General features: G+C 45.4%; 1 pseudogene; it reads left to right on the forward strand.

The window, feature by feature from the left end:
- Positions 1-8727: 8727 nt before the first annotated feature.
- LOC147250455 (uncharacterized) lies at positions 8728-22914 on the forward strand (annotated as a pseudogene).
- Positions 22915-23702: the final 788 nt, after the last annotated feature.

The raw sequence follows: 23702 nt of genomic DNA on the forward strand, positions 1-23702 counted from the left end.
TTCCAGGCTTGGCGGACTTCCTCGTGCTGGCTAGAATGTGTCTTCCTTTCCAGTTGTCTGGTCTTCTGTTTTAAGGCACGCAGCTCTGGGCTGTACCAGGGAACTATTCTTTTCTGGTTGATAACCTTCTTCTTCAGGGGAGCTATGGCATCAAGTGTCCCAAGGAGTGCTGCTGCAGTGCTGTCCACAAGATAGTCTACCTGCGAGGGGGTGAAATCAGCATAACTGCCCATTATATAACTACAAGGTGTGGCAGCAAGCTCTGCTGGAATAAGCTCCTTAAATCTAGAAACAGCAGTGTCAGATAGACATCTACTGAAGCGGGATTTTTTCCCAGGTAGGATATAATTTGTTAAAGTAAATTCAAATGTAATTAAGGAGTGATCAGACAAGACAGGGTTCTGTGGAAGAACTATGATGTGGTCAGCTTCTATTCCATAAGTGAGTACGAAATCAAGGATGTGATTGGGTTTGTTTACCCTCTGACAGAAGCCAACAGAATCAAGAAGCGACTTAAACGCAGTGGCCAGAGAATCATGATTGACGTCCACATGGATGTTAAAGTCACCCACTATAATGACTTTGTCTGAGTTCAATGCCAAGTTAGACAGAAAGTCAGGGAATTCTTCTAAGAACTCAGAATAAGGTGCAGGAGGACGGTACACCACAGCAAGTAAGAGTGGTTTCTCTGCTTTCCAGTCTGGGTGGGAAAAGCTGACAATAAGGCTCTCAAATGAGTTATATGAACTATGCCCTGAGGTCGAGGGTTAAGCACCAAATTTGACTAATAGATTGTAGCTACTCTTCCCCTGCCAGTGGTGCGAGGTACATGGTAGTTAATGTAACCAGGAGGGGAAGATTCATTTAAACTAACATACTCATCTTGCTGCACCCAGGTTTCAGTGAGTGCTAATACACCAATCTGATAATTAGTAATTAAATCGTTCACTAGGAGAGACTTGGATGCAAGAGATCGAATATTAAGCAAACCACATTTAATAGTTGTATTGGGTTGATTTGCTGGAGCAGTCGTTTTAATTTGAACTAAGTTGCTATAAATTACTCCTCCAGATTTGGGTGCAGGCTTATAAAGCCTCGGGGCAGACACAGTTTCTATAGGCTGGGTGGGTGACAACATGAAGGAACCAGCAGAGGGGCGTGTTAAACTGCAGCTCTGCCTGCTGGTCTGAACTCTGGGTGCTTCTCAGGGATTAGTATGGCTGATAAACTGGCCTATGTTCCTAGATAAGAGAGATGCACCATCCAAAGTAGGATGGACGCCATCTCTCCGAATCAGACCAGGCTTTCCCCAGAAGGAGCTACAATTGTCTATGTAAGCCACGTTGTTATCTAAGCACCACCTAGACATCCAGCGATGGAATGAACGCATGCGGCTAAACATGTCGTCACTCGCTAAATTTAGCAGCGGGCCAGAGAAAATTATGGAGTCTGACATTGTTTTTGCGTAGTTGCACACCGAAGCCATGTTAACTTTAGTTAATTCCGACTGGCGAAGCCGGGTGTCATTAGCGCCAACATGTATCACAATCTTACTGTATTTAACCTTACGTTTTGCCAGCAGCTTTAGATTAGCCTCAACGTCGCCCGCTCTGGCCCTTGGGATGCACTTTATGCTCGCTGGAGTCTCTACCTTCACGTTGCGAAGAACATAACTGCCAATGACTAATGTCGGCTTCACAGCGGGGCTGCGAGCAACAGAGCCGACATGAAGAGTTTCACTCTCAGCGGGTGTGTCGCTGAGTGGGGAAAAGCGGTTGGAAACATGAAGGGGTTGGTGGGCAAACACGGGCTTACTGCGTCTAGGTTTCCTTCGTGATGTCACCCAGCGGGACTGGCTAGTTCCCGGCTGCTCGGCAGCTGCGGGGGAGCTGCTACCGGTGGCTAGGCTAGGTGGCTCCGCACCCGCTAAGGTGGACTGAGAAGCTCCTGAAGGTGAAGGACTAGCGCTAGCTTCCATGGTGCGGAGCCGAGTCTCTAACTCACTAAGCCTCGCCTCCAGGACTACAACCAAACTACACTTTTTACACGTACCATTAGCACTAAAGGAGGCAGAGGAGTAACTAAACATCTGGCACATGGAGCAGGAGAGGGAGGGAGAGGTGGGGGGAGAGGCGGAAAGAGAGAAAGCGGCCATAGCTAGTATGCTAAGGTGAGCTAGTGGACCTGTGGCAAATATAACAAATAGAACGAGGAATTTCAGAGCAAAGTCCTGCTAAAGACTTAAGTGACAGAAACCTATGTATTACACCAAAACGTCGTATACAGTGGTGCTTAAAGCGATTAAGTTAGCAGTACACCTGAGGGAGGATTGAGAGAGTCGAACAACACAGCGACAGTATTACAGGCAGGAAATGACGTAACACGCTCACCGGTATCGGGTCAGCAGTCAGCAGGTCTAGGTCTATGGATATACACAAAGCAAAGTTCCTCTGCAGTAAAATGGCCTGCCGCAAAGAAGAGTTTCACCACTATCTGCTCTGCCAAAAGTCCATCGCTCAGGAGAAATACGCTGGCAGTGAGGATCAAGGTACCCAAAGGGTGGAGAGGAAAGGCCTCGGCCTGACCAGCCAGCAAGAAGAGCTTCCAGCAAAGGTCACTCCGGATCTGAGAGCAGAATTCAGAAAGGCATTTTCCAACAAAGCCTCAACTATGATCTGCACTGCTGGAGGTGGACTGAAAGAGTACCCGGTGATCATGATGTTGCTGAAAGTAACAACTAATTCAGGCCAGATGATTGGCACTCTTATTGACCTTGCCTCTTACACCAACTACATAACAAATAACGCTGCCCAAGCGCCTTGGACTGATTGGTGAGCGCATCAAGTTAATCGTCCACGGAATAGGAGGGATGACAACGACTGCGACTGCGACTGCGACCAAGAGTGAAGACCACCAAGGGGACGGTAACAGAACACAAACTGCTCAGCTACGGCTTGGAGAGTATCGCAGAGATAAGTCAGCCTGTGACCCCGTAGTTACCGCAAAAGATTTTTCCTGGTGTCGCTGCAGGAGAGCTGGTCCGTCCTGAGAACATTGATCTTCTGATCAGCCACAGGGAAGGTCACCTAGTTCCACAGCCGTTCAAGATGGAGGGAGATCTAGTCCTCTGGGATGGCCCACTGGGCAAAACCATTGGCGGTACTCACCCTGATCTCTTTGAGGTGGTCGACCTCACACTGCACCAGTCCGAAACTCACTTTGCTAGAACCATGAGAACATTTTCTAGGGTATACAAGGAGGTCCTTGTGGACACCGTAGACCTAAGTGAGGAGGACCCAACAAGGATGGGAGAAGTGACCCTCTGCAGCACCACTGCCATGAATAAGGAAGTGTTTGAGTGGTTCAAGTGGGATAGTATTGGAGCAGCGTGTGACCCGAAATGCGGGAGCTGCAAGTGCAGCAAGTGTCCCCCGGGAGGCAAAGAGATGACCCTTGGAGAAGAAAGGGATTTAGAGATGATAAAGGACTGCCTCTCTTATGTGCTAGTGGACAAGCACAGTGATGCCCCACACTGGGATGCGGCCTATCCATGGAAGGCCAACCCAGCGATTCTGCCAGATAACTGCCGAGCAGCAGAAGCAACCTTCTGGAACACAGAGGCTCGGCTGGCAAAAGAACCTGTTTGGAAAGCAGCATATGGAGAGCAGATCCATGAGATGGTATCAAGAGGAGCTGCTATCAAGCTCACGAAGAAAGAGATTGAGGGCTGGAACAGGCCGATGTGGTACATCAGTCATCTGGTCGCCCCGAATCCTCATTCCAGTTCAACGCCAGTAAGAATAGTCTGGAACAGTAACCAGAAGTTTAAAGGGATGAGCCTGAACAACCTCCTGCACAAAGGCCCTGATGTCCTCAACCCTATCTGAGGGGTCCTCCTGAGATTCAGGAGCAGATTGTACGCAGCTCATGGCGATGTTAAGAAAATGAATAACTCTGTGTGGCTGAAGGACGAGGAGGTACACCTCCATCGATTCCTCTGGAGAGACGATCCCAAGGATGAAATCGGTGAGTTTGCCGTCGTCAGGGTCAACACCGGCGACAAGCCTGCCGGATGCATCACTCAGGTTGCTATGAGAGAGACGGCAAACCTGCCCCAGTTCGCATCAAAGGTTGCAGAACACCGGATCCTGACAGAGGACTGGTACGTAGATGACATATTGACATGACATAATGACCTCCAAACCCTGATTAAGATGACCAAAGGAGTGGAGGAGATCCTAAAAGCTGGCGGCTTCTCCCTAAAGCCCTGGGTCCTGACAAGCCAAAGTGGGAGGAGTGAAGAAGTCCCTGACCCCAGCAATGCCAGGTCAATGGAGCCCAAGACCCTGATACTCCCCAACCAGATGCGGGACGAAGAAAATAAGGCATTGGGAGTGGAATACGACCCTGAATCTGACAAACTCCGTGTGATGACGTTGGTGAAATTTTCAAAGAGACGAGGGAAGATGAGAACCGGGCTGGACCTGCGGGAGGATGAGATCAGAAGCATCACCCCTGACCCTCTCACCAGGCATATGCTGTTAAGTCAGATCGCAGGGTTCTATGACCCCATTGGTCTGGCCTCACCTTCCAAGCAACAAGGAATGATGCTCATAAGAGAGTCCTTTCAGGAAGCAGGAAGAGACCGTCCCTCCAAGGACACCTGGGATGATCCTCTCTCGCCGTGTCTTCGAGATGCTGCCATAGAACTCTTTGAGCAGTATGTGAGGCTTGGCCAAGTTAGATTCGAAAGGAGCCTCACACCCCATGAAGCTATAGGCCGCCCGATGGGGATTACGTTTTCCGATGGCAGCGAAACTTCCTACGGAGCCGTTCTTTACCTTCGGTGGGAGACGGAACAAGATGGAGTCGTAGTGAAGCTGGTCAAATCAAAGGCCAAGCTTACCCCTCTAGATCAGAAAGGTGATGTCATTAAAGCATAGCTGTGTTTCGTTGTCTTTGCAACTCGCCTGAAGACCTACTTTGAGAAGCACTGCTACATCAAGGTCGATCAGTGGACTCATTTTGTCGATAGTCAGACAATCCTGGGAGCCATCCAGTAGGATAGTTATGGCTTTCAGACATTTTTTGCAAACCGAATTGGAGAAATCCAAAAGGCCGGACCAGTGGAAAGCTGGAGGTGAGTCGAAGGAAGAGAGAATATCGCCGACATCCTCACAAGGGGAGCATCCCCTGAGGAGCTTGCCAAGGGATCAGTCTGGCAGGAAGGCCCTGGATTTTTTAAGTTGCCTGCATCGGATTGGCCCATGAAAACCACCAGAGAGATCAACCCCTCTGTCACTGAAAAGATAGGGGGACTTCGGAGGAAGGCGTTCTCAGCCTTGGTCAAAGCAGGTCCCCAGCCCAGGAAATGGTCGGGCCACGCCAGCATTGCACTTGTGCCCCTTGCGGACCCCCGAAGGTTCAGTTCACTGGGACGATTGTGTGGGACCATTGCCTGGATGAGACGAGCAGTGGATGTCTGGCTGGGTGGCAACAGCCAGACCCCAGTGCAGTTAAAGTGGGAGGCAAGACCATACCTGTCCGTGGAAAAAAGAGCGACAGCTTTCAAAGATCTAGCTCTTGCAGCTCAAGCTGGTGTCAAGTTCCGTGACACAACCCTGGATCGCCTGGTGGTTCAGAAGGAGGAAAAGACAGGACTCTTGCTATGCGGAGGGAGAATCCAACGCTGGGATGAAGACAGAGTGGCTGTACCGCTAATCCCATGCCAGTTGTGGCTAGCAACCCAACTGGCTAGGGCGGCACATGAAGAAAACCCTGAAGGTGTCGCCTCTACCCTTCTACGGATAAGAAGGAAAGCCTGGATCATGCAGGGACGAAGAACAGTAAAGAAGGTGTGGAACAACTGTGTCACCTGCAGAAAGCAAAGAGCTGAGATGTGCCAGCAAATAATGAGTGATGTCCCTCAAGAGTGTACCAAAAGAGCAAGTCCATTCGAGTATACAACGCTCGATCTTTGTGGTCCCTTCGAGGTGAGAGACGCTGTTAAAAGAAGGACCAGCAAGAAGGTCTGGGGAATTGTTTACTGTTGTATGGCCTCAAGAGCCGTGCATGCGGACCTCACCGATGACCAGTCGGCAGAAGGCTTCCTCCAAGCGTACTCCCGCTTTGTCGCTCTGAGGGGGCATCCAAGGAAACTATGGTCCGATAGAGGCACCAACTTTGTTGCTGCAAAGCCGGCTCTGCGTGAGCTGCATAAGCATCTGGCTTGCCTGCAGGCTGCATCCATGGAAGATGTAGCTGCCAAGAACGGGACAGAGTGGAAGTGGGAGTTTCACCCTGCAGATGCACCCCACAGGAACGGAGCTGCGGAGGCTGCTGTTAAGCTTTTGAAGAGGGCGCTCACGAGCCTCGGAGGAGTTACAGGGTCTCTCACATGGGGAGAACTCCAGACTCTGTTCTATCAGGCTGCCAACCTGACAAACGAATGCCCAATCGATGCCAGATCTCAAGAACAGGAAGACTCGGTCGAGTATCTAACACCCAACTCCCTGATACTGGGTCGAGCATCGCTTGGAGGAGATACCAGCGGGCTTGACCTAGAGACCCATCCCAGGCGTCGACTAAGGGCTATTCAAATCGGAGTGGACCGGTTCTGGGCAAAGTGGAGGGAACTAGCTTGCCCAAACCTGTTTGTTCGACAAAAGTGGCATCGGACAGCGAGGAACGTCAAAATCAGCGACCTCATCTGGATTGCTGATCCAAACGCTTTGAGAGGTCAGTTTTGTCTGGGCCGGATTCTGACAATCTACCCAGACAGTAAAGGGATCGTCAGGAAGGCAAGCACAAGTTGCAATGTCAGCATCCCTGTTTCCCTGTCGGGTGGCCGAAAGAAGAGTTCTTCACTGCCCATGGCAGTAATCAGAAGAGACGTGAGAAGGCTGGTGGTCCTTCCCCCGGTGGAGAACCAAACTCCTCCACCCCAATTTCCATGACCCCTGCCTCATCTTGAACTCCTCTAATTCTGCACACCGCCCAATCCCTTTGTCACACACACACACCTACCCAACTCTACCTTGCCCAAACCCCAGTCATCGCCCTTTCCCCTTGTCAGCTGGTTGGTGCAAACCTAGCGCTGCCACCATGCCCATCACATTGCACATTTATGAAGACATAAGAGCGTGCACATCCCCGGGCAGTGCACCACACACCCAGGGAACATTGGACACTTACATGTGGACATTGTGCAAAGCTAAGAGTAAAAAAAAAAAAAAGTGTCACTAAGAGGGGTCTTTGAATGATTTTGGTAAGTTCATTGGATCATAAGATTGGCAACTTAGGTGGGAAGTGTTGTGTTTTCTGTGGTGTTATGTCATTTGTGTAGTTTATTATTTCTTATTTACATGTTTCAATCAAATGTGTACAAATGTGTACGTTCAGCCAGAGCTAAAAATGCAACAAGTAAAACTTGTTGAGAACTGTTTGAGGTTCAGCAGTCTAAGAGTGTAGTCCTCCTTTAAGAGAGGGGTGTGCTGTAAGTCCACGTGACCATTGCTTACCCATGAAAAGGAAGCGCGAGATTTGTTTTACTTACTTCCAACCTGGTATGCAGCCACTTGGTGAGCTCTCTTAATTCCTTGTTTTCTTGTCTGCTTTCATGTCGTACGCATCATGTTGTCTGCTATCGCTATGCCGTATTGTTGCACTGTGTTTACGTCCGTTCCCTGGTGTTGCACATTAAAGAGAATGCGATAACGCTATGCTCCGGTAGATCGAGCAGTTTAGTTACTGGTAACCAAAGTTAATGAAATGGTGAAGCTGTGAGACATAAAGCTACGGTTTGGACTCATAAAGTTGTTGTCTCATCTGTGTCTATCCATGCTCGTTTCTTTAGCTTTTGGAATATTTTGATGAAGTAAATCGCGGTATTCAATGCTATACTTCCTGGTTTGCCGCGGGGCATTATGGTAGCTGTAGTTTCCTATTGTGGTGAAGAATTCAATGCTCCTTTGTATAGGCGTTTGGTAGGATTTAAATCGTGCATAATGCTTGACATAATGAAACGTGTATATGAGGGATTGTGAATTATAGTAATGTTAATGGTAATGGTGATAATAATGATAATAATGGTAATGGTGATAATAATGATAATAATGATAATGGTGATTAATAATAATTATTGTAATTATTACTATTATATATTTGTATTTGATTAATGTATATTAGGTTTGTTGTGCCATTATTAGTTGATTAACATTTTTTTGATGATATTAACCCATATCCCAGGACAAATGTTATTTATTATTGTTGCTTATTGTTATTGGGCTATTGTGGTGAGTGAGTTGTGATGTTTATGGTATGCACATGAGAAGTGAAACATTACATTCCTTACTTTTCAGGTTTATTACCTGCTTCCCTTTTAGAGAAATAAACAAAATAAAAAGTGGAAAACTGGGTAATATCCTTTGTACACCAGGTTGCCCTTTCCATGGGGAGAAAACGGAACAAGTACAGTGAAATAATAGCACTCTGCGAGGGACTTCAACAAACAGTTGGACACTGACAAGGGACCCAGTAGCAGGCATACACCTACTGTCACCGGCCCACACAATCAGCCTAATCGAAAAAGCAGAGGCTCAAGGTCAACATGCTGAGGAGACAAAGTTGCTCTCCTCTCACTCCTTAAAGTCCTCAAAATCTTCAGGAAAGATGACTGTTAGATCATCGGTCGGCTCATCAAGGTCATCTGCATCAACAAGGGCGAGCATGGCTGCAGCACAAGCAGAAGCACAGGCTGCTAAAGCCAGATTAGGGTATGCTGAGAAAGAATCAAACATTAAGATAGAAAAAGCCCGCTTCGAGGCAGCGCTTGATTTACTTCAGCTCCAGAAGGAAGCTGATGCTGCAATGGCCAAAGCAGAAGTAATGGACTCTGCTGCAGCCCAGCTTTATATTACAAAGCAAAGCGACGAGCTGGACTTTTTGCCTATCCAAGTAGCTTCTGAGCAGAAAGTGAGTGAGTACATAAAACAACACAATTACACTGAGCTCACTCATAAACAGAGGGATGTTTTTCTCCAGCGTGATGACCCCATCCAGCACCCGAAACAAGTTATTTCATCATTCCCACCAACATCTTATGACTTTAGACAAGAACCAAAGCAATACCACATGCCACCAGCAGATGTCAATAATATTGTAACAGTAATCTAGCACTACAAAGACAGTCACTTCAGCAATCTTTTCCCAGTAATGTCCCGCAAGTACAGCAGAGCACTCGCCCAATCTACGCAGCTACAGACAATGCCACCAGTGACCTCGCCAGATTTCTTGCTAGAAGTCAGTTGGTGACAGGAGGATTGACAAAATTTGACGATAAGCCAGAAAGTTATTTAAGCTGGAAGTCTACATTTAAGAGTACTATTGCAGACCTTGGTCTTACTGTCAATGAAGAAATAAACCTGCTCATCAAGCGGTTGGGTCCTGAATCTACAGAACATACCAAGAGGATGAAAGCAGTTAATACACATCACCCATCTGTTGGTCTGGGAATTGTCTGGGCAAGACTCGAGGAGTACTACGGCTCTCCAGAAGCAATAGAAAGATCTTTGTTCTCCAGAATAGAAAACGTCCCAAAGCTGTCCAGCAAAGAACCACACAAGCTTCGTGAGCTATCAGACCTGCTCTGTGAACTAGAAACTGCAAAGTTGGATGGTTATTTGCCTGGTTTGAATTACCTTGACACAGCCAGGGGAGTAAGTCCAATTGTAGAGAAACTTCCCTTTCACCTTCAAGAAAAGTGGACCACAGTGGGGTCAAAGTTTTATCATGTTGCATGTCCACCTTTTTCATTCTTTTCTGACTTTGTCAGGAAGGAAGCAAGAGCAAGAAATGACCCAAGCTTCAACACACTCTTCACTCTTACGTTAGTCCCAGGAGAGAGAAACCTTCAAATGGTCACAGCGGAAGGCCATCAGTCACAGTGCACAAGACAAATCAGATGTTGCTGCAACAGTAAGTTGTCCCTCTGAAGATATGAACAGGCAATGTCCTATACATCATAAACCACATCCACTGACGAGATGCAGAGGGTTCAGAATTATGCTATTTGAAGACAGAAAAACATTTATCAAAGACAATAACATCTGCTACCGCTGCCTCGCCTCCACCAGCCACCAAGCAAAAGACTGTAATGTTGCCATTAAGTGTGTCAAGTGCAATAGTGAGAAGCGCTTAGCAGCCCTCCACCCTGGCCCACCACCTCAGACATCTAAGCCCTTCTCCTCTAAAGAGCACGGCAGGGAGGAAGCAAGTGCATCAAGCCCAGATGTTCCAGTCACCTGTACAAAGGTATGTGGGAATGGGATTGAAGGAAAATCCTGCTCTAAAATCTGTCTTGTGAAGGTGTTTCCTGAAGGTCAGCGACACAATGCCAAGAAGGTGCATGCAATCATGGATGATCAAAGCAATCAATCTCTTGCTAGGACAGAATTTTTTGACATGTTTAACATCCAAGGTGCAGCAGAGCCATACACCTTGAGGACCTGTGCTGGGGTAACTGAAAGGTCAGGCAGAAGAGCTTATGGCTATGCAGTGGAGACAGTAGATGGGAAAATGAGCTTTCCTCTTCCTACGCTCATTGAATGCAACGCCATCCCTAACAACAGAGATAAAATACCCACTCCTGAAGCAGCTCAATATCATGACCATCTGAAGCTGATAGCTGCTGCCATCCCACCTCTCGACTCACAAGCTGCCATACTCCTGCTCATTGGACAAAACCTTTTGAGAGCTCACAAGGTGAGAAAACAGTTAAATGGCAGACACAAAGAACCATATGCTCAGAAACTGGACTTGGGCTCGGTCATCGTTGGCGATGTGTGCCTTCGCAGTGCTCACAAGCCAACTGAAGTGAGTGTTCTAAAAACAAGTGTTGGATAATGGACGTCCAAGCCTTCTCACTCCCTGTGATGGACACTTCAGTGTGAAAGAGAACTTCAATCTGATGAGTTACACAAAATCCACTCCACATCAACCTCACCCATTGAATCCACACCTGAAGCCCACAGCTGGTAATTTGGGAGAGACTGTGTTTTGCTGCACTGACACTGACAACCAGCTTGCACTGTCTGTTGAAGATGAAATGTTCTTGAAGAAGATGGAAGGAGTCTTCAAAGATGAGTCTAACAGCTGGGTTGTGCCGCTCCCATTCCGCAGTCCTAGATGTCAACTCCCAGACAACAGATCCTATGCCTACAAACAGCTTATGTCTCTGAGGCGAATGCTTGACAGCAGAGAAGACATGAAGACACATTTTGTTGACTTCATGCAGAAAATGCTTGACAACAAACATGCAGAGCTCGCAACACCTGGTGATGGAAGCAAAGAAAGATGGTATCTTCCCACCTTTGGCGTCTATCACCCCCAGAAGCTTGGGAAGATTCGTGTAGGGTTTGATTCAAGTGCAAAGTTTGAGGGAGTGTCTCTCAATGATGTGCTCCTTTCGGGACCTGATCTGAATAATTCACTTTTGGGTGTGCTTCTCCGTTTTCGAAAGGAACCAGTTGCTATCACAGCAGACATAGAACAAATGTTCTACTGCTTTGTTGTCCAGAAAGATCACAGAGATCTTCTTTGATTTCTCTGGTATAGGGATAACAACCTCAGCAAAGACGTGACGGACTATCGGATGAGAGTCCATGTCTTCGGGAATAGTCCCTCTCCTGCAGTTGCAATTTTTGGGCTGAAAATGGCAGCAAAAGAGGCAGAAGAGGAGTATGGTTCTGACGTACGACGCTTCATAAAACGAGATTTCTATCTTGACGATGCACTGAAGTCTTTTCCAACTGAAGCGGAAGCCATTGATGTTTTACGGAGAGCTCAGAACATGCTTGCACTTTCCAATCTGCGTCTTCATAAGATCGCCTCCAACAGAGTGACAGTGGTGAATGCCTTCCCTCCAGAAGATAGAGCTAAATATATCAAGGATCTGGATCTTTCCAAAGATGAGTTGCCTGTCCAGCGCAGTTTGGGGCTGAGTTGGGACATCATGTCTGACACATTCACTTTCAATGTTCCACAGAGTCAAAAGCCCTTCACTCGCCGTGGGTTGCTCTCAACAGTAAACAGCCTGTTTGACCCTCTAGTATTCCTTGCTCCTGCAACTGTTGAGGGGAGACGTCTTCTAAGAGAGCTGTCTGGCAGCGATCTTGAGTGGGATAACCCCCTGCCCCAGGAAATGTATGATGGATGGAGAAGATGGCAAGATTCACTGCAGGATCTTTGATCACTGCGCATTCCTCGCACATACTGTACTGAGAAGAAGGTTAGCGAGCCAGCGTCAACAGTTCCATCGCTATGGTAACTAATGCTGATCTAACCTGCTCAAAGGCAGTTTATATTCAAGATTGGTTTAAAAGTCCAAATAACTGACCAGTATTTTGTCTTTAAAGGTGGTGTCATCATAAAATAACCTCTCTATAGCATCCTATCTCTAGCTATATATATATGTATATATATATATATATACATATGTGTGTGTGTGTGTGTGTGTATAGTCCTCTGTAAGCTTCTCCTTGATGATATAGCATAGCAATATAGCAGATTTGTCACTGGTCTGGAGGACCATGTTGCTGATCGACACAATCAAGTGGGCAGTTTGGTCATTTTATTATTGACATTTTGTAAATTTATCTCACCAAGTAGATGGAGCTTAAAAAGACATGAAGGAAATTTAATGATCACACAAGTTGAAGAAAATAAGAATCAAGCAGTCTTACCAGTAGTTTCAATAATCAGACAAACAAGAGCACCATAATGAGTTGCCTACTTAATCTTACCTGCAGTCAGCCTTCTGGACAGAGCATCAACCACACATAAAATAAGTAAAAACATATTATTGGGAGAAGAGACAATTTATTCTACTCTACTATATTAACAAAAAGGTTATAAGGTTAAACCTATCTTCTTCTTCTATCTTCTATCTAACCTGTCTTCCTTTATTCACTATAATATAGGACAACAGGAAATGTCACACACTGCTAAAAACTAATAAAACACAACCCATCAGTAGAAGTTGTATTGTTTCTGTCTTTATGTGGTCATTGGGAAATGTAACAGCACAGCATACAAAAGGGGGATTTTTTTTTCCTGGAGCTCATCCTTTATAATCTGGTCTGGAGGTCCATGTTGGTCAAGGGAAGTCCATGGTCTTGGCCCGGGAGGTTGAGTGCTCTGTTTAGTCACTGAAGAGGTTTTCAGCAACGGGTAGCACCTTTAAAATTGCTGGGCGGGAAGCGCTGCTGTCTGGCTCCTTTGGTGACTGTCTTGGGGGATACAGAACTGGATCTGACATGTTGTTCCAAGACCCAAACGTATTATTGTTTGAGGTCAGGGCAGAGATGCACTGCATGAAATAGTGTGTGTTCTGTGATGGTGGCACACTGTCATGAACTGATTCCTCCCCCTTCAGACCAAACACAACAGAGACATTTGTCTCCACCTCTTCTTGTCTTCCGTCTTGGTTACCACTTGCATTGCCTTGTCCATCCTTGTGGTCACCCGTCTGGGACTCGATTTGGGTGACTGTGCGCTGTGTGTTGTCACAGGAGAGAGTTGGAGGTGCCCTCATAATAACAGAAGGGCGGACAACACTGCAGCCCTGCTCCGTCCATGTCTGACTTTTTTCATCAGCCTTCTCGGACTTGACCTGGTGAGCTGTGCCCTCTGTATTATTGTGGGAGGGAGTTTGAGGTAGCATCATAATCACTGATGGGCGGACAACACTCGACCCGTCTTCCATCCATGTCAGAGCTGGAACATCTGAACCCATGAGAAGTTGGATGTCCAAGCTGTCTGCCAAAAGATAGTCCACTGGCCAAACACCACAACTCTCACTTGGAGCCTCGCAGACACTTAAAGGCATGAAGAAATTGCCGTCATTCACATGTTGGAAAAAACCATGTGAGAGAGCGTATGACGAGGTCCTCGGCCTTTTGACGGGAGGTTCGTAAGTTTCCTCGTCGTCTGAATATTCAGGCTCATCCCTCTTCCTTCTAATGGCCAGGGTTCGACTTGCAGTCTCCTTTTGGCACCAGTGATCACCAGGCTCTGATGACTGGTAGTTACACCAGGGCAGGAAGAGAGAGGTCCTCGCCCTTTTGACGGGAGGTTCATAAGTTTCCTCGTCATCTGAATATTCAGGCTCATCCCTCTTCCTTCTCATGGCCAGGGTTCGACTTGCAGTCTCCATTTGGCACCAGTGATCACCAGGCTCTGATGACTGGTAGTTACACCAGGGCAGGAAGAGAGAGGTCCTTGCTCTTTTTGCGGGGGGGTAATATGTTCCCACATCTTCTGAATCCTCTGAATCATCAATTGGTCTTTTTCGACCCACAGTTCGAACAATGGTTCCTGTAGCCATGTTACTCTTACACAGGTTAAAAACTTCTTTGCAGAAATCTTGTTTTAAATGTTGCCTTCAGTTTCTGAAGACGCCGTGCGTTCATATGATCTGCAATGAAGCTGAGTTCCTTTATATTTGCGTGAGATCACACAGATGACACGTGAACATTAAATCACAGAAATGAGAGAGGGACTTGGAGATCCAAGCCAGAACTCTGACATCGATGAGCTCAGAACTCAGAATTCAGAGATCAGAAAGACGGAGATGGAGGTCAGAACTCTGAAAACAAAGTCAGAGAGGCCAAAGAACACGCACACACATACACACACACAAACACACACTTCCCATATTCTGTATGTACACCGTAGGACTGATTCAACCAGAATAGGAAACATTGTACCAACTAAATTTTTTTTTTTTTAAATAAAAAGCACCATTACCTGGCCAGTGTAAACAGACAAGCTCAGCAGGCTGACATTTAACGGGAGCTCATACTCTCATTTTTCAGGACTTTGTAATTGATGTTGGACTGCAATAGGGCAGCTAGACACCAATGACTGCAGAGGAGGTTTTGCAGGTTTTTGCCAATTTCCCCACTGAGGGATGAATAAAGGTTTATCTTATCTTATCTTAGATATGTGCGCTCCTGATTTTGCTGTTGCAGGATTTCAGAGTTAATGGAGAACATTGTACAACCCATATGTTCGACTGAACCACATAGAACACAGCTTGGACCTCTTCAACACAACCAAGTGATGAGGGAACAGCACATTCCTTTAGCTTCAGGCTAGCCGCTAATCCAGCTTCATGTTGATCCAGGTTATGAAAACAGTCAACAGGTGTGAAATGCGCTAACAAATAAACACGTAGGTATTTTTTCTGCTGGCCTGGAAAAAGCATCTTTGTCCGCTTTTTTCTGGTGCTCGCCTCTTTTGGAAAGCAAAACGAAGTTAACTTTCTGGGAGTCACTGCATGGTGTTACATGATGAAGTGAGCCGTGGGCTACCGTAAGACTTCCAGTTTTGAAAGGGGGGGAAAGGCCGGTGTAGGGGTCTGTGACAGTAGGGTCTACAACGGTAGCCTTCTAAGTTGCTGATGGATCTACCAAAGAACAAAACACACGCCAAGCAGTGTTGCCAAAATGAGTATGTGCCTCGCATTAGCAGCCATGATTGTAAATGTTCATAAAAACGTTCCAGTTGCAGTTCCAGAGCTTATCACAGAAGAACTTGACATGAAAACAGACAAAACTACATTCTTTACTGACAGTAAAGTAGTGCTAGGATGCCTAAACAATCAACAGAAGAGATTCCACGTATACGTGAACAACCGTGTACAGAGAATTAAGCAGTCTCTCTACCAAACCAGTGGAGATTTGTCTCAACCGAGTGTGACAGTGTGACAGGCTGTCATCCTGTCATCCTCCTCACCACAGCGTGGCACCATGCCAACCTCTGCTGTGTTGTGATTTTGGCGTCTTCCGTGGCACTCCTATAAATAGGAGTGACCACATTGTTCTTCCTTTTTCTCCACTTCCACCTGTTGCCTTCACGGCTGTAGTGCTTTTGGTGTGGCGTGTGCCCTTTCCCCCAACCAATTTGGCTTGGCGCGGCGCAGCTGGCTGCTGGAGCTGCGCTGATTTGGTTGTGACTGCTTGGATGGCTTGGAGCGGCCACCCGCCTAGTGTAGCGTGGTGGGCTTCGCAGGCTCCCTAGCCTGATCCAGGTAAGGCGCTGCCACCAGGCTTGTCGTATATCTTACGTCACGGTTTATGACATTATGCCTCTCCTGCAGCGGGTCAGTCTGCTGGTTTACTGGGGAATGTTGGGTGCAGTCTGGGGCTCCTGGTGCACATTCCGTTTCCCTGGTGGTAAGCTCTGTTGTTTTTAGCTCCGTCCCAACTTCCAGCCTTATTCTGTCTCCGCCTAACCTCATTTCTTTGGAATAGCTTGGTGGCCTGTGATGCGGGATTTTCCATCGTCACTGCTGAGTCAGCTATTCCATTTCAAGTGATGCGTAATTGGGTTGGTTACTTGACCGTATGTTTCATTTATTTTGTTTCTGTTGTTCATTTATTAAACTAGTGTTTCCTGGCAGTGCTGTGACTTGCTGCTGTCCCGGACCGGCCGCCATTCAACTGGAGCGCTGCTGTTTTGGCTCTGTCTTTTGATTCTTTGTTTTGTTTCTTTTTTTTTTTACTCTTTCTTTTGACTCTTTTGGTTGTTCTGGTTCTCATATTTATGGGCTCATTGACCAATTGTGGTTCTGTCATTTTTCTTTGCGTCTAATTATTGTGCATTGTTGTTAATTTCTTGTAGATTTTTGCTGTTATATCAGTGTGATTAAGTTCTCTTTTCTCTGGCCTTCATTTGATTTTCTTGTGTTTTTTGGACAGGTGCGGTGTGCTGATGGCGGCAGTTCTTTCCTGGTGGTGGCTTCTCCTTCACGATTTCTTTTGTTGCAGTGTGAGTGCGACGTCACAGGTGTTATGATTTGAGGAGTTTCTTTTGGTTGGTTTGGTTTGTCCCCCTGCTGCCTGGTAAGCCACACACCTGCGGGATTTTATTTACTGCCCTGGCCTGTGCAACTGTTGTTTTAACGGAATGGTATTATTCCCATGTTTTTAAATTATGAATAATCAATAAAATATTTGTTTATATTGTCTCTTGCTCATGGGATTTTCAAACCTGTGTGCCTGAGAAATACAGGATTTCCTTGGAGCTAACTGCTCCCAGGTGGCGTTGTTGAATTATTACCCCCCCCCCCCCCCCCCCGGTTATGCCACTTGAGCATAACCCTGCAGGTCATGGGTCTTGGTCTGTAGCAGCAGGGAAGCTTGCCAGTACATTATGGCTGTGTGGTCCAGCATTTCTCCTGCATCCTGAGAGCGTTATTCCTGAGAAAGGTCCGTTTGAGCTTGTAGATCCAGAGTCGGACATTGAAATTCGTTCCAACGTATCAGTGCTTGGCACTACAGTGTCTACATGTCATTTGGGTTCAGCTCGATTTGAACACTTCTCAAAGTGGACTTCGCTCATCAAAGCAGTAGCCCACCTTCGTCACATCTCTCATAGCTTTGTCATACCCAGAGACAACACCAGTTGTGTGGGCTGGCACCTGTGCAAAACAAGTTGCACGGATGAAGCCTTAACTCAAGCTGAACACACGGTCATCAGATGTGTCCAACTTTAACTGTATGCAGAAGAGATCAAATGTCTCATGGTGAAACAAGATCTGCCATCCAATAGTCCCCTCTAAAAGCTTCACCCTGTAATTGATGACGATGGCTTGCTGCGCATAGGAGGATGTCTAGCCGAGTCAAAATTATCAGCTGGTGAAGCTAACCCTATTCTGATCCCAGGCAAGCATCACATTGCTACACTGCTCATTCGCCAACATCATGAAGCTGTGCAGCATCAAGGGAGGCATTTCACGGAGGGAGCTATAAGAGCAAGTGGCTTTTGGATAATAGGAGCCAAAAGAGCCATCAGCAGCATCCTCCACAGATGCGTGACTTGCAGGAAACTACGAGGCAGAACAGAGCAGCAAATCATGGCTAACCTCCCAGCTGAGCGGTTACAGACTGACCCTCCATTTTCCTATGTTGGTCTTGATGTGTTTGGGCCTTTGAAGGTTATTGCATACCGCACTAGAGGAGGGCAAGCAAATGGTAAGAGATGGGCAGTTCTGTTTGCTTGCATGTCTATGAGAGCCGTCCACATAGAGGTGATTGAAACTATGTCCTCTTCGAGTTTCATCAATGCACTTCGCAGATTTTTTGCCATCAGGGGTTCTGTTAAACAGTTAAGATCCGACTGTGGAACCAATTTCATTGGTGCATCCAGGGAGCTGAAACTGAAGCCTGGAGAACAGAGTGTGACCGACTACCTCCTCGACCAGAGGTGTTCCTGGGTGTTTAATTCCCCCCACTCCTCTCACATGGGTGGGAGTTGGGAGCGTATGATAGGCATTGCACGTTGCATCCTTGACTCAATGCTCTTACAAAGAGGACACTCCAAACTGACTCATGAGATCTTGACAACATTGATGGCTGAAGTTGCAGCTATTATCAACGCAAGACCTTTGGTGCCCGTCTCCTCTGACCCAGAAGCTCCTCTGATCCTGACACCTGCAACTCTTCTTACACAGAAGTGTGGTGCAGTTTCACCTCTGCCTGAGGACTTGACTGAAATCCAACATGTTTAAATATCAGTGGAAGAGAGTTCATATTCTTGCTGATACCTTCTGGTCTCGATGGCAAAAAGAATACCTCAGTATCCTCCAGAGTCGTCAGAAGTGGCAGCGAAAAAGGCCAAACGTGAAGGAAGGGGATGTTGTTCTTTTAAGAGGCAAACAGCCAAAAAGAAATGACTGGCCAATAGGTGTCATTGTGAAGGCTCTCCCAAGCAAAGATGGAGTGGTCAGAAAAGTTGAGGTCAAGGTTGCCCGCGACAAGACCACAAAGACCTTTCCCAGACCCATCTCAGAGTGTATCCTTCTCTTGTCTCAGGAATATAAGTCTGTGTAAATGTGTGATTATGGCATCTTTTAAAGATGCCAGGCGGGGAGTGTGTTGGAACTGTTTATTAGTTTATAGCCTCCAGTCCTCGAGAGGGCACAGTTCTTTCATTTGTAGCTCCATTATGTAGTGGTGAGGTACGTTATTGCAGCCTGATCCCTGTTCCTGGAAGCCATATTGGCAGTTTATTTGCAGTGTGAAAATACTGAGACAGCATTCTAGGCACCCGTTTGTTTCAACCCTTTGAGTGGCAATATAAGAAAGTAGATATGTTGTGTAGCATTGTAAGAATGCATATTATTAATTATTTTGTTATATTTGCAATGTTTATATCTGTTTATGGTCATATATATATATATATATATATATATATATATATATATATATATATATATATATATATTTCCCAGCCTTGGGCCTTCACTGGTTCAGTGAGCTGAGTTATTTAGTGAAATTCAGTGGTAATGCACAGCTTACTGTACTTCATTATGTGTATTACCTGACTATATTATCTTGATATTATCTGATTGGTAACTGTTTATGTTCTTTGACACTCGTGGTTAGTCCTGTCAGTTATGTTTTGTCTGACAATGTTGGATATATCACTGTGACTGTGATAAACTAAGAATATAGGTTATTTGGTATTGTTTACTAATTGTTTTCTTTGTATTTTGTATATTCATTTCAGTTTCACACTTTCTTGTATTAAATCCCATCCAACTACAACACCTGCCTGTTCCTTGGAGGATGTGATGCAAGGGAGAGTTTAGCTGGCTGTAAATCTCAATATAGGACAGGAGTCACATTGGGTGCAACAGTACAAGGTTCTATGCATATGCTGTGATGACTTATTATATGGTAACTCACCTCTCTTACAATACTTTAAAAGCTTTATATCACTGCCCTATATGTTCTTACAGTTTTTTTTTCAGGATTTTTAGTCAGTCGTAGGTTGTGTATGTATATTTCTGTCTGTATTGTCAGGAACACACAAAAACTACAAGGATAAAACTTTATGAAATGTCATAGAGAGGTGGACCGACAAGGAAGGATAACAGGTGCTCAGAATAATCCTGTAGACTCCAGGTACATGTAAGGTGCCCTAGAAATTACATTTTGAGGACAAAATGTGTGTGTGTGTGTGTGTGTGTGTGTGTGTGTGTGAAAATAAGTAATTATCATCAATAGCAAGTCCCTAATATCTGCCTTTGTTTGCATTTGTATGCTTGATTTACTTGTGCCAATATCAAATTATTTTTCAGTTTGCTGTATTGGTACGTTTTCATCAGTCCCACACTGACAGTCTCCATTAAAACATCCTTGGACTCGTTCTCATCACAGTTTGACAGTAGTAATTGCCATGGCAAGACGGAGCAGACAGGACTTGACACATCCAATTTCAATGCATTTTTATTGAACTTGACTTATTTACCACATGAGCTCATTATTAATATTTTCTAAGCAAGAGAGACTTTAAGAGGGTTGAGGGCAGAAATGAAGATATCCCCACTGATGCTTGGATCTTGCTGTATCAGGCCATTTGTGTGGGCTACAATCTGTCATGTGTTTTTGAAACTTCTGCCTGAAGGAAAATCAATCTGCCTGTGAAGTCATTTCAAATTAGCAATCCCTGAATGTAGTATGTGTGCATCATTATGTATGTGCATGTTTATTACAGTGGCCATATGTTTGTGCAAATGCCAAACCAAATGTGAATCTCACTGCTGTTTGGAATCATGATCAATGCAAAACACAATGAAGAAGTTTAGAAATAAGCCTGACGTCCTCAACCAGTTATAGCTCTCATTTTCATCATGTTAGATGGAATTGCACCAACCCAAATGTAGGATTTTTTAATTTTTTTTTTAATATGTGACTGATTTATGAATCCGGCATGTAGGAGCAGGTTTTACTCTTCAAATTGTTTAAAAGCATACATATCCTCATTTGTAGACACTAGCTTCTCAATAAAGTACGGCTACACTTTATTGCAGTTATCTCAAGTTCTCAAATTATATCGTTATTTTAAGATAATTTTTCATGATAATGGTTAATTATATTGTTATCTCAAGATTACAAATGGCTGATATGTCAAGATTATGGATAACCCAAAAATGAATCTCATTCATTTCATTTGATCACATCAAGATCATTGTTATGATTGTCAAGGTTCAGGATTCAGTAAACAGCAAATCAATAACTCAAATAAACTACGGCAGTAGTATACTGTATATACCCCTTCCAAGTTATCCACCTTCTATTTCTACCAGTCCACCCTAGTATTGCTGGATAAAACTAGCCCTGGTGCAGGGATGAAAAATTCGAGGTGAGCAAAATAAGGGCCTCTGTGCTTATTACAATACTGTTATTCAGACTTACAGAGTCAGCACACAATTATCTATATCTGTTCAACAAGCAGAATTATCTGTACCCATGTCCATATTTGTAGTGAACCAATCTGGATGTTGAAGGAGCCATAGGGGGAGTGTGGCATAAGTTAAGCCTGAAATTCCATAGTTGATAAGTTGTTTATAATTTTATAGAACTAATTACAAAATAGACTCAAAATTCAGCTTTAGAGAATGTTATGATGAGCTTTTGATGAGACTTATTGGAGAGTAATGTTTTTTTTTAAATAAATGTGAATGTATTAACATAAATGCATGAACACACATGAACACCATATATGATATAGTATTTTTATAGTAACCGAACGTTCTGTTTTTAACAATATTTGTCTCCTGTGTCTCCATCGTTACCTTGAGGTAAGGAAAGTAAGATGCAATATCATTTAATTGTATTATCTTAAGGCGGCACAATGGTGCAGTGGTTAGCACTGTCGCCTCACAGCAAGAAGTTTCAGAGTTGAGACCCAGCTCTGTGTGGAGTTTGCATGTTCTGTTTGCATGTGTGTAAGGAGAAAATCTGTGATGCATCTCTTGGTGGCTCCTCCTCTACCTGCGTTGCAGTAAGCGTGTGACCTCTTTTCCTGGATGTGCATTGCAGAACGTAGTGCTTTGCTTTGTTGCATTAGCTAAAGAGTGATCATCCCTGCTAATACCTCTTTCGTTGACTAATTACCTGCCAAAACTACATACCTATTTGCTTTATTTGGCCGAAATTTAAAGACCATCTGTCTTGTAGTGACAGTCTTTCTTTCCTGTAAACTCTCTGCTCTAAGCTAGTGATGGCTTCTCCTTCTTGCTCTCCTCTCTCCTGCTCAGTGTGCCACATGTTTCGTTACTCCTCAGCATCTTTTAGTGATACGGATAAGTGCGGTAAAAGTAGTTTGTTTGTAGCATCGGAGAAGAGGCTTACCAAGGTTGAATTGGGCCTGCAGCGGCTCCACGCTGATGGATCCAAACAATTAGCCGCAAGAGCTAGCCAGTCCCCGTTAGCTGGTGCAGACCACCTTAGCTCAACCCCAAATAGCGCTCCCCCGGCAGGGTGACCGTCCCAAGGAAGCATAGTCCTTAGCAGAAGCCTACTGTCAGTGACCAACCACCAATTCACATCTTGAATAGGTTCTCCCCACTTTGCAATACACTCGCCGAGAAAACAACTCTGGTGAAACGTGAAATTAGCGACACCAGCAACCATAGTCAAGTGGATTCCAGGGGCCAGAGCAAGTGATGTTGAGTCAAATTTAAAACTGCTGGCTAAGAGTAAACGTAAATATGATAAAATCGTTATTAACATCGGCGGTAATGACATCCGACTACGCCAGTCGGAGGTCACAAAAATTAATTTTGAGTTGGTGTGTACATTTGTGAAGATGATGTCGGACTCCCTAGTGTTCTCTGGACCCCTGCCTAATCGGATCAACGATGACATGTTTAACCGCATGTCATCGTTCAACCGCTGGCTGTCGAGGTGGTGTCCAGCAAACCAAGTGGGCTTCATAGATGATTGGAAAACTTTCTGGGGGAGACCTGGTCTGATTAGGAGAGATGGCATTCATCCCACATTGGACGGAGCTGCTCTCATTTCCAGAAATATGGCCCAGTTTATCATAGAACTAAAACCCTGACAAACCAGAGTTCAGACCAGGAAGCAGAGCTGCTGTCTTACACGCTTCTCTGCATGTCCATTAGTGCAGTTAGCCACCCAAAACTCCAGAGACTGTGTCTGTCCCTCGACCTCGTCAGTTTATTCACTCCAATTATACTTGTAGAGGAGTCAATCAGAAAAACCTGATCAAAATTAACACAACCACTAAATTAACTCAAAAGAATATAAAAATTGGATGGCGGCACGGTGGTGCAGTGGTTAGCACTGTCGCCTCACAGCAAGAAGGTTCCGGGTTTGAGTCCTGGCTCAGGCACAGGATCTTTATGTGTGGCGTTTACATGTTCTCCCTGTGCCTGCGTGGGTTCTGTCCGGGTACTCTGGCTTCTTCTCACTGTCCAAAGACATGCAATTGGGGACGAGGCTGATTGATATTCTAAATTGACCATAGGTATGAATGTGAGTGTGAATGGTTGTTTGTCTGTACGTGTTGGCCCTGGCGACCTGTCCAGGGTGTACCCCACCTCTCGCCTGTAGCTGCTGGGATAGGCTCCAGCCCCCCACGACCCTTAACAGGAAAACGCAGAAGAAAATGGATGGAATATAACAATTAGATATGGACTATTAATATCAGATCTCTGATGCCAAAAACTGAATTAGTGAATGAATTGATATCTGACAATTGTATTGACCTGCTCTGTCTCACTGAAACCTGGCTGCGTGATGATGAGTATGTTACTCTAAATGAATCCACTCCTCCCAGTCACATTAACACTCCTCTGGCTCTGGCCTAGGAAGTGGAGTTGCTGC

The sequence above is a fragment of the Aulostomus chinensis genome, chromosome 13, assembly GCF_037954235.1.
Source record: "Aulostomus chinensis isolate RoL2024-O1b breed Wild chromosome 13, RoL_Achi_v1.0, whole genome shotgun sequence".
NCBI classification, from domain to species: Eukaryota; Metazoa; Chordata; class Actinopteri; order Syngnathiformes; family Aulostomidae; genus Aulostomus; species Aulostomus chinensis.